We start from the raw sequence: 10,479 nt of genomic DNA on the forward strand, positions 1-10,479 counted from the left end.
TCATCAGCTGAGTAGGGTTGAATCGTCATAGAATTCATATTTGTAGTTGCCTTTAGTGTCACAAAATGCAAATCCACCTCATCCACCTCCTTAGAATTTGATGTTAATAGATACGAATAAAATTGGACAATATGCTCATGTAAAGCATCTTTTGTTAGCTCATGGCCTTAAAAATCATGCAACATCTCAATGTGATTCACCTAACACCATTTAAAAGCTAATGCATGAAAATACCTCATGTTTTGATCCCCTTATTTTAACCATTGCACATGAGATCATTACCTCCATGTCAATTCTTCCTGCAAATTAATCTCATTAAGCTCGCCTTCAATGCCTGATGTTGAGCAACCACATCCTCCCTAAAAGATTAAACCAAGCTGTTGTACCTATGAAAGCATTGTCTTTTTCTTCTCTTTTAAAATACCAAAGATTGATTAACTCCAATGTATCAAATCCCGATAACATGCCACAACCTTTTGAGTCTAGTCCCTACTTTAAACAAGTATATCACAACTCGATCAAACTTTGCTAACACAGTTGGGTTTTCAAGCCTATATTGTTTTGAAGCAAAAGCCATGAATTTTATGAGCTGAAATAGCTTACTAAGAAATTAAGTTAATAGCAATTGGGATATGGTTCAAACCTGAGTTTAATATTTGGGAAAGAACTTCTCTAAGAAAGCATTGAATCCATTAGACTAAAGCCAAGCACTGATCCAACCTCTCTTCAACAAAGCTTAAACCAATCCTATTGTTGTCCCAAGTATAAGGATATATGGAGAAGCCTAAATCTTGTAACCCATAAGAAACTACTACATTCTAAAAAGCATCTAGATAGGATTTTGGCCTAGCTATTCCACCCGCCTTCTCAAAATTGGCAAAAATTTCATTAGAGTCCCCAACACTACCCATGGAAGAGAGGATGCACCATGAAGTTGGCGCAGGAGTTCCTAAGATTGATATTTTTATTGCTATTCTACCTAACCATAAGAACAAGTAATTCACTAGGGGATATCAATGACATTCCCCTTAAATTCAAAGTCTATATAATGAACTAAATATGACAACAACCTCAAATCAACCTCATCATCCTTTAAGCAAGCTAAACCAATATAGCCCTCAAACCATAAAACCATATGATGCCAAAGAACTAACATCCTCTCCTCTAAAACTCTAGTCTCCATCAAGAAAAGAATGTTGGGAACCTACAATTGAACCAACAGTTGCAAATTAGCAATTGTTGAAGGGTTCCCAAACCCTCGACAATTATAACTTATGATTTTCATGGTTATAGGCAACCGTGACTCTCACCACCAATAATCACCTTTAATATAAAAAAGGGGGGGGGGGGGGGGTGAGGATTAGAATTAGGTTTGAATCTTTTGGAACTTCAATCCAAATTAAACCTATCAATATTGACCTCAACATCCAAATATCATTTATGTACAATAAGAAGATGATGTATAAACCTTTTTATTGCGATTCCAAGTATCTTATTCCTTAACTATATTCTCAGAGGTCTTCTCTTTTGTATTAACATGAGTTCATAAAATTATAACAATTGATTGCACAATAAGGCTAGTATGTGATCTTTGAAAGCCATGAATCAACACACCTTCAGGATTTTGGAGGCCCTTCTATTAGCATTAGCATTTTTAGAGACTGTAACCTCCACCATCATAAATCCCTTTTGAGCAGTAAAAACTAAAGGAGTCACAATCATGACATCATCACACATAGCTATAGTGTGACCATTTATGGATCCATGCAAACCATGCATATTATCCACGTCACAAATAGGATCCCTCGTACTACCTAAAACTCCTTTATCACTAACATTTTTGAGTTGTGCCCTTTGTTTAGAGAATCAGAGTCTCCCTAATGACTTAGCATAGGATATAAGAGTTCTATTCCTAGGTTCTAAACTAGAAGTTGAAAACAAGCTTGAGAATTTGGCACCATCCAGTGTTAATTCTGCCAATAACCAAACTTTTTTCTCTTTTCTAGCAAAGTTACGTAACCAAAATCCTTTCCTATGAGAAGCCCAATGCTAGTCACTATATTGAAAGTCCCCAAACCAGGCGCCCTTATCACAATTGGAAGCATAATGACCCAAGCATCCACACACAAAGCAAAATGAAAGGAGTCACTCATATTTTAGATGAATCAAAGTCACTGTATCAGAAGAAATTTTCATTAGAACCCTTCTTTGCAAAGGTTTCGACACTAGAAATGAGATCTTGAGATGCCATTAATTTGCCGCACTAAGTATATCTCTTTCATCAACCTTAACCAGATGACCCATCAAGCCTGCAATAGTTTCAACAGTAACTTTGGACATGTGTATAGTAGAAATGCCGTGAGTCTTAACCTAGAAATTTATAGTATGAAAAATCTCTTGAAGAAGCAATATTTGAATTGTGCATCTCCCTTAGCATGAGTAACTGATCATTAGAGTACCTCGGACCCAAATCCAAAACTTTTCCATGGCTGACTTCAAGAAAGAACTAAAAAACAAGTAAGTTATCACAAAACTTGCAAAAGCTAAACCCCTTCTATAATCCCGGGCTATGAAGCATAGTTGATCGAAATGCTAAAACATTAAACTCCTTCCTTGTGAATAGTTTTCCAATAAGAAAGAGAACTACACAGTTTTTTTTATTAACATCCAATAAATATTGGATGCTAATAGAAAGTGAATATTTCTCTTTGTTTTCATTGTAATATCAAAATATGTAATTTATCAAAATATTCACATAACTGTTGCACTCATTTTATAAATTTACTATACTTAAAATGCTCAATATATTAATTCTCATATAACATAATTATTTTTTTTTCATCTAAATAAAGAAAGGAATTCATTATTTCAATTCTAATCTATGATGAGATGAAATGGAATCTTAAAATTATCTCAAAATTTATATAGAAAAATATATATGTAAAATGAAAACAAATATAAACATAAATTTATAGTTAAAGCGCAAAAGATAGTAAAAATGAGATCAAATTTAATTAATTTTCACATTTCCATACCATTAAGATTAATTAAATTAATAGGAGAATCCAATTACATCCACCTGTACATAAGAGTCGCGGTCACACGTGGAAAGTGGTCATGACAATGACATAGAGTTGATTTCCCTCCGGTTTTCTCAACTGCCGACACCTTTCCGCGATTGGCTCCCCATTCTTTTTCTTCCTTCCTCTTAATTTGTTCATTTCTCTTTTTCCACATCTTTTTGCCTAACGTTTTCATGATTTCAAACTTTTTTATACAATTTTAATTTAACTTTAATTTTCAATTTTATTAATTTAATCTTTAATATTTATTTTTCATACAACTTCATATTTTTATGAATTAAAAAAATTTAATTTAAATTAAATAATTTTGATTTCAAATGACTTAATTATTAAAATTAAAATTAATTTCAAAATTTGAGAATCAAATTAATAAAAATTAAAAAGATATGTAAAAATGTTTGAGTCATTTAATTTTTTTTTTTTCCCTCAATAGGTTCTCTTTCCTAGCTTCTACTACCACAAGAAGAAACAAAAGAGGATAAATTTGCATCGCATTTATTCTTTATTACCTTCTTAGCTAATATTAAGTATTAAAATTCCTTTGAACCATAATACATTTTTTACTAGACTAATTTGATAACATTTGACGGTGTAGTTATCGTTTTTAATATTTTTTTAATTAATTTTGATTGAAATTTAAAATTTTATAATTTTAAATATAATTTTAATATTAATAAATTAAAAATTTTATAAACTTAGGTCTTGTTTTGCAATATTAATTATTCTAATAACTTTTAACTGTTTTAGTAGTTGTCAGTTATTTTACTAGCTGTTAACTGTTAGTAGTTAATTATTTATATAACTATTAAAATAGAAGTACTCAATAAAAATAATTGTTATATTAGCAGTTAAATATAAAAATAATAATATAATCTTATTGATTCTAGTCAAAATGTTCCCTCAACCTCTTAAATTTAGAAAAAGTAGCTTTTCATGAACCACTCTTATAACCTTTAAATATTAATATAAATATTATACTACCAAATAATATAAATAAAAAATAATATTTTAATTCTAATTAAAATACTAAATATTACTATAAAAATTGTTACTGAATAAACATTTAATTATTTTATTTTTGAAAGAAAAATATTCACATGAAGTTTATCTTTCTGTATTCCCAACTTTACCATCAACTAGCACTTGTATATATGTGTGTGCATGTATGTATATATTAAAAATGAATCCTTCAAGATATATTTCATTATTATGAATAAGTATACTCGTCAATACATTAGAGGAGATGTTGCTTATATAACTTTTATATTATTTTAATAATAATACCTATTAATCTATACTAATTACTAGATAAGATTTTATACACACTAAATTAATTGATTAATTTTCGTTCCACAAAAGGCCAACGATTTTGTTCGTTAGAGTCTTAGAGGATTATTATTATTATTTATATATATTTTTTATATATGATTGATTGGTCAATTCACCACATGACCGACTTCTATGACTTATCGCCGTCAACTTTTGATTTTGCTTGCACTTTGTCCAATGTTTATTGCCATAAATTTGTTTAACGGTAAGTAATTCTTATGAATTATGTGAAATAAGTAGTATATTTATAATTTTACAACTTCATCCGATCGAAGAGACATTCTAATTAAGCTTTCCTCTCCATGTAGGATGAAAGCAATCAAAGCATGCATGCTTAGCCGTGTTAAAGGCTCTCCTTGGGAGTGAGAAAATTTTGATTTAAATTGAAAAACTAATTAATTTAGAAATTTGATTTGATTTTCCACTAATTTAATTTAATTTATTTTTTTATTTTATGAAATTTAATTTATTTGGTTAGATTTTATTTTTAAAAAATTGATAAAAAATAAAATTAAATTGAATAGTTTATTTATTTCATTAATTATTATTAGATGTCAAATTAAGATTAAAAATATAGTTAAAATTGAGTTTGAAATGAATTAAAAAAATAAGTTAAAAAAAAAGCCTAAGAAGAAATTCAAATCTGAACCAATTTGGCTCAATTTGATTTGAATTTTTTGTAGCTCAATTGGTTTGATTTCATTTGCAAAAAATTTAGATTTATTTAATTTGGTTTGGATTGGATTTTCTTTTTCTTAATTTAATTTACTCTTTGTTTGTGTTGGGAAAAATAAAAATATTTTTAGCAAAATTAAGTTATTTCTAAAGAAAATGAGTTATGTTTTTCAAAATATAAAAGTTATTTTTTAAATTTTGATAATTTTATTAAAATGTGAAAATATTTATACATATATCATATAAATTAAACCATAGTTTAACATTAAAATTAAATAATGAAAAATATTTTTATAAAAAATAATTTTTTAAAAGATAATTTAAATAAAAAATATTTTTTATATATAAATTATTTTTTATAAAATAAATAGTCTCTCGATCTCGTTTAGTTTCTTAAAATCAAATTGAATGGATACTCACCCCTCAATTTAAGGATATATATATATATATATATATATATATATATATGTGTGTGTGTGTGTGTGTGTGTGTGTGGACTGGTAGCTCATGGTTTTGCCTGCCTATGTTTTGTAATAGTTTGTTAGGTGATATAATTATGAAATGTATCAAAAAGTGGCAGCACAAAACACATTCTATTTCCTAGGTCTTTTAAAATGTTGCAAAAGTCAAAAGTTAAAATAAACTGCATATTATATAATCAATTTTTTAATATTATAAATATGCATCTATTAAAATTTATTTAATATAATTTTAATAGTGTAATTTATTTAAGTAAGAGAATTATAATTTTAATGATAAATACACCCATTAATAATTAAAATTGCACAGTCCCGTTTCATTTCAATTACTTTTTAAGGTTTTTACGCAAAGAGTAAGAAAATGATTATATAGTATCATTTAAAAAAAAATACTAATAATTGGCCAGAATATTTTTATAGTATCATTGGAATGTATAAAGGCATTAATTAAGAAGAGAAAAATATATTAACAATAATAATTAACAAGAATAAAGTTGAAAAAAAAAATTATTACTTTCTTAATTTTTTAAAATAATAAATAAAGTAAAATTTTTTTCTAAATTATATACAATGGGACGGAGGAAATACTCATTAAAAAAACCGTTAAGTTTGCATTAATATCATTTTATTTTTAAATGAAGAACATGACCACTTGTTAATATTCAAGGAGGAGATTTGAATTAGAATTAGAATTAGAATTTAATGGCCTGGAAGAATGTTTAAATTAGTTAATAATTACTATTGAAGATGAGAAGATTGGAATAATCCAAATATTGAAATTTGTTTGTACTTATGAGTTGAAGGAATGAGATTTAAAGGGTTAGATAGCCTTGTCAGCAACAACGCAGCCGAGGGATGATTCTACGCTGCCAGATTTTGCAGATCAAATGCCGTGCTTGACACGTATCTTTAATTTTCTCACCACGTTTTATTTTCTTCCAAATATATTCTTATAAAAATTATTTTTTAATTTTTTTATTTTAATTAGAATAATTATTTAATTTTTATCTTAAAAAAGATAATAGTTAATCTTTATATATTTTTTTACTCTTTAGTCTCTTAAATAATTTTAGACGTTAATTTAAATTTTATTTGATTATCGTAATTTAAAAGTCTCTTTATTTTTTAACTTTTAACTATTTAGTTTTCATAATCTAATTTATCTTTCTCTTAAAGACATTGATTAAGATTTGAATTTTCTCTCTTCAGTTTTGTATTATTTAGAAATATATATGAGGTTTTTTCTCTAATATTGAGTCACATTTTATCCCTATTATTAGAGTTTTATTTTCTTCTCTCCTTAGTGGGGTTTTATTTATTTATTTATTTATTTAACATTTAAATGATCTGTTTGATAATTTAAAATATAACGTGAATCATTGATTTCTTTTAATTAAAAATTTAGGTATGATATTGATTTTCTATCTATACAGCCTAGTAGTGCTACCTGTTTGGTGGTTTAATATCTTTTGTTAATAAATTCCTGAAAGGATAGTATTACAAAAGAATTCTTAGATCGTCCAAAATAAAAAAAAGATCAGTTAGTAGCCGAAAGGTTATTTTACTCTATCCATATATCTCTATCCATATCATTTCTGAATAAAATATTTTAATTATTTATATTTATATTCTATCTAATATCATATTATACTTATCTTACAATTTTTATTAATAAATTATCAAATTTTACAAAAAAAATATATTAACGAATAGAAAATTTGATTAACTAATAGAAAATTTGATTAAAACTGAATGTGGAGATTAAAAAATAGAAATAAAAATATGTGGACTACTTAATACATTTTTAAAATAAGAGGATCAAATAATTAATTTTATTAAAATAAAAAAATTAAATAATAATTTTTCTTATATTATTTTTTGGAAAATGAATTCTTCCCATTGCCACATTGTAACTCATATATTAAATGATTAAATATATCTAATTTAATCAGGTGCTTATCGTCAATATCCAAATTAAAAATTTGCAATATATATATATATATATATATATATATATATATATATATATATTTGCGATATATATAGCTGCTAATATTTGAATTATAATTAATACAATTATGCAGATGAAAGTGACAAAATTTAATTTAAGCTGTCAACTTAATATGAATCTGTTAAATTAGAGATGATTTTTAACATATATGCATAATTTGAAATAATTTAAAGTTAAATAGTTCATAAATTCAAAATAATTAAATACTTTGATTCAAAATGAATTCATTTAAATTTGATTTCATTAATTAAAATTTAATTTAAAACTCTTATTTTTAAATAATTTTAAAAATTAGTTTTAAGTAAATTAATTTAAAATGAGTTGTAATTTATAAATTAATGTAAGTTTTTCCCTAAAATAATATAATTAGAAACCGAAAAAAAATTGAAATGATCAGAATCTAATAAATAATTCAAATGATTTTTTTTTCCATTAGAATTATTCATATAATAAAAATATACTTGAAAGATAAAACACATAAAATAAAGAATATCAACTTGCTTATAAGAAAAAAAAAAAACTTTTATAAAGATTTGAAAATAAAAAAAATTTCACACTTTTTCATATATCTTTACATACTTAGATGTTAAGAATCACATTGATTTTCGAACATATCGGGGCAAACTATTTATAAACTATTGCCATTATATAAACTCACGTTGATATTTATAATTTCGGAAAATCATTTTGTCAATTAGGTAAAATTAGGTAAAGATCTTAAAAAATTATATATATTATCCTTTAAAATTGAGAAATTTTATGAAGAGAATAAAATAAAAGCTAAAAATTTTTAGTAAAGAGAGTAATCGATAATTAAATTTATGAAAAGTCAATAAATGTAAAAAAAAAAATTATTTATTAAAATCAGGAAAAAAAAAACTGGGCTATTTTCCACGGTTCTTTAAAACTCATTTAAAAGGAATTTATTTGAGAGGAAGATAAAGAGAGAATGATTAATTTAATTAAATACAGATAATGGGAAAATATACTTGTCAACTGATTTAATTTTGACGAGAACTGAAAGAGAGAGAGATTTAATTAAGGGAAAGAGTTGGTGTTAGTTGGTTTGTTACAAGAGAAGAGAAAGAAATAGAAGTTTCCAACTACCATACCTAACCTAACCCAATCCCCACAGTCGTTGTTTCCTATTGCTTTTATTTATTTATTTTATCTTTTACCATTTTATTGAAATTTTCTTCTGATACTTTCAAAGGTGGACAATGAAAAGGATAATTTATAATTTAGTTCTTAAATTTTATTTTATTTTATATTATATTATATTTTTTAAATTTTAAAAAATTAATTATTTAATTTTAAATTTTATATTATATTTATTAATTTAATATATAAAATAATTTAATCAATATAATTTTAATATATATAATAATTCCATTCATTGACCAAAAAAATTAAGTTGTTTTATCAACTGCACATTTCTTCCCATGTTACGTGTTTCCTATTGTTTCTTCCATCATCTCTCTCCGATTATAATATTCATAATCAAATCAAATCTAATCAATATCAATCTCTCTCTCTTTCTTACTTAATTTTTTTTTTCATTTTAAATTTTCATTTACTGTAACTATAAAGAGAAAGAAGGCCCTTGGACAATTATCAATGATTTTTTTATTATTTTTTTTAGAACTTTTTTTATTAATTTTAATTAATATTTAAATTTAATATTTTTATAATTTTAAAAATAATTTTAATATTAATAAATTAATAATAGCATGATCTGTAGGTCCTAGTAAAAAAACAATAGATATGGCACTTATAAAATTCATGCTGTTAATAATCCAAATCAGTTTGGGGACCATTTAAATTTGAGTAATTCAGGCTAAATTTGCTTATGATTTTATTTACTCCTTTACTATTTTTAAATTCAAAGCTTTCGCCTTTAATTTGGAAGGCTAAGGGTTTCTAACATTTGTGGGTGGTTCTTTAGTTAGTAAATTGTGAAGTTCACGAATAATTTTAAATGCAAAATAAAGGGCTTCTTTAGTGATGCTTCTTGTAATAATTGTCTAGATGTGGTGGAGGATCGTATCATATTTTTCAAGCTTGTCTCAAGGTTGTGCATGTAAGTAAGTAAAGATAGTAAGGACCGATGATGACAATACTAGAGGTTTTGGGACATCCTAGTGATAATATAGCCCTTTAAAATGGTATTTGCGGGCTAGTACCGACTAATGGGTAAGCCTACTTGGGTAGAGTTTGAGCTACCATGTTTAGTTCGGATAGTCAACTTGGTTGACCAAGTAACGATGCTCACCCATTATATCCCTAGTTACTTAGAACATCTACCAAAAGATAAAGATCCGATGATCCTTAATGTGTTTACAATCCTAGCACTTATAGGACTCCTAGTCCTATTCTAATGCTAATTCCTAGTCCTATTCTCATGCCAACCCCCAATCCTAGCAAGGATCTACAACTTATAGAAAGGCCATTAAATATGCTTGTTAGTCTCTTAATCATTTTCTCATTCATATGCCAATCCAGTTCCCATTACTGACTAGGTATCAGAGTGGTGGTTAACTAGTCCACCTGGTGTTCTCTGTTACTTTGCAAATCCAAGATTTGATAACCAATAACCACCAAAGAGGAGAATTGTGACGCCCCTTACTAGTCTATAGTGTAGCCAAGTAAGGTATGTCACACTGAGTGTCAGAGCACTTTATCTTATCTTATTTTATTTTCTAAATATTCATTTGATTGATTAAAAAGGTTTTTATGTGAAATTCATATCATTTTTAATCTTTATTTAAAATTTTAGATTAATTTGAATCTCCACAAATTTTATAGAAAATCCAGCAGAGTACCGGCTATAATTAAAAGAAAAAAGAGTTCTTCGGAACCTGTTAAAAACACTCTCAATTATATTTATCATATCTCCAAACTC

The sequence above is a fragment of the Hevea brasiliensis genome, chromosome 11 (genome assembly GCF_030052815.1).
Source record: "Hevea brasiliensis isolate MT/VB/25A 57/8 chromosome 11, ASM3005281v1, whole genome shotgun sequence".
NCBI classification, from domain to species: Eukaryota; Viridiplantae; Streptophyta; class Magnoliopsida; order Malpighiales; family Euphorbiaceae; genus Hevea; species Hevea brasiliensis.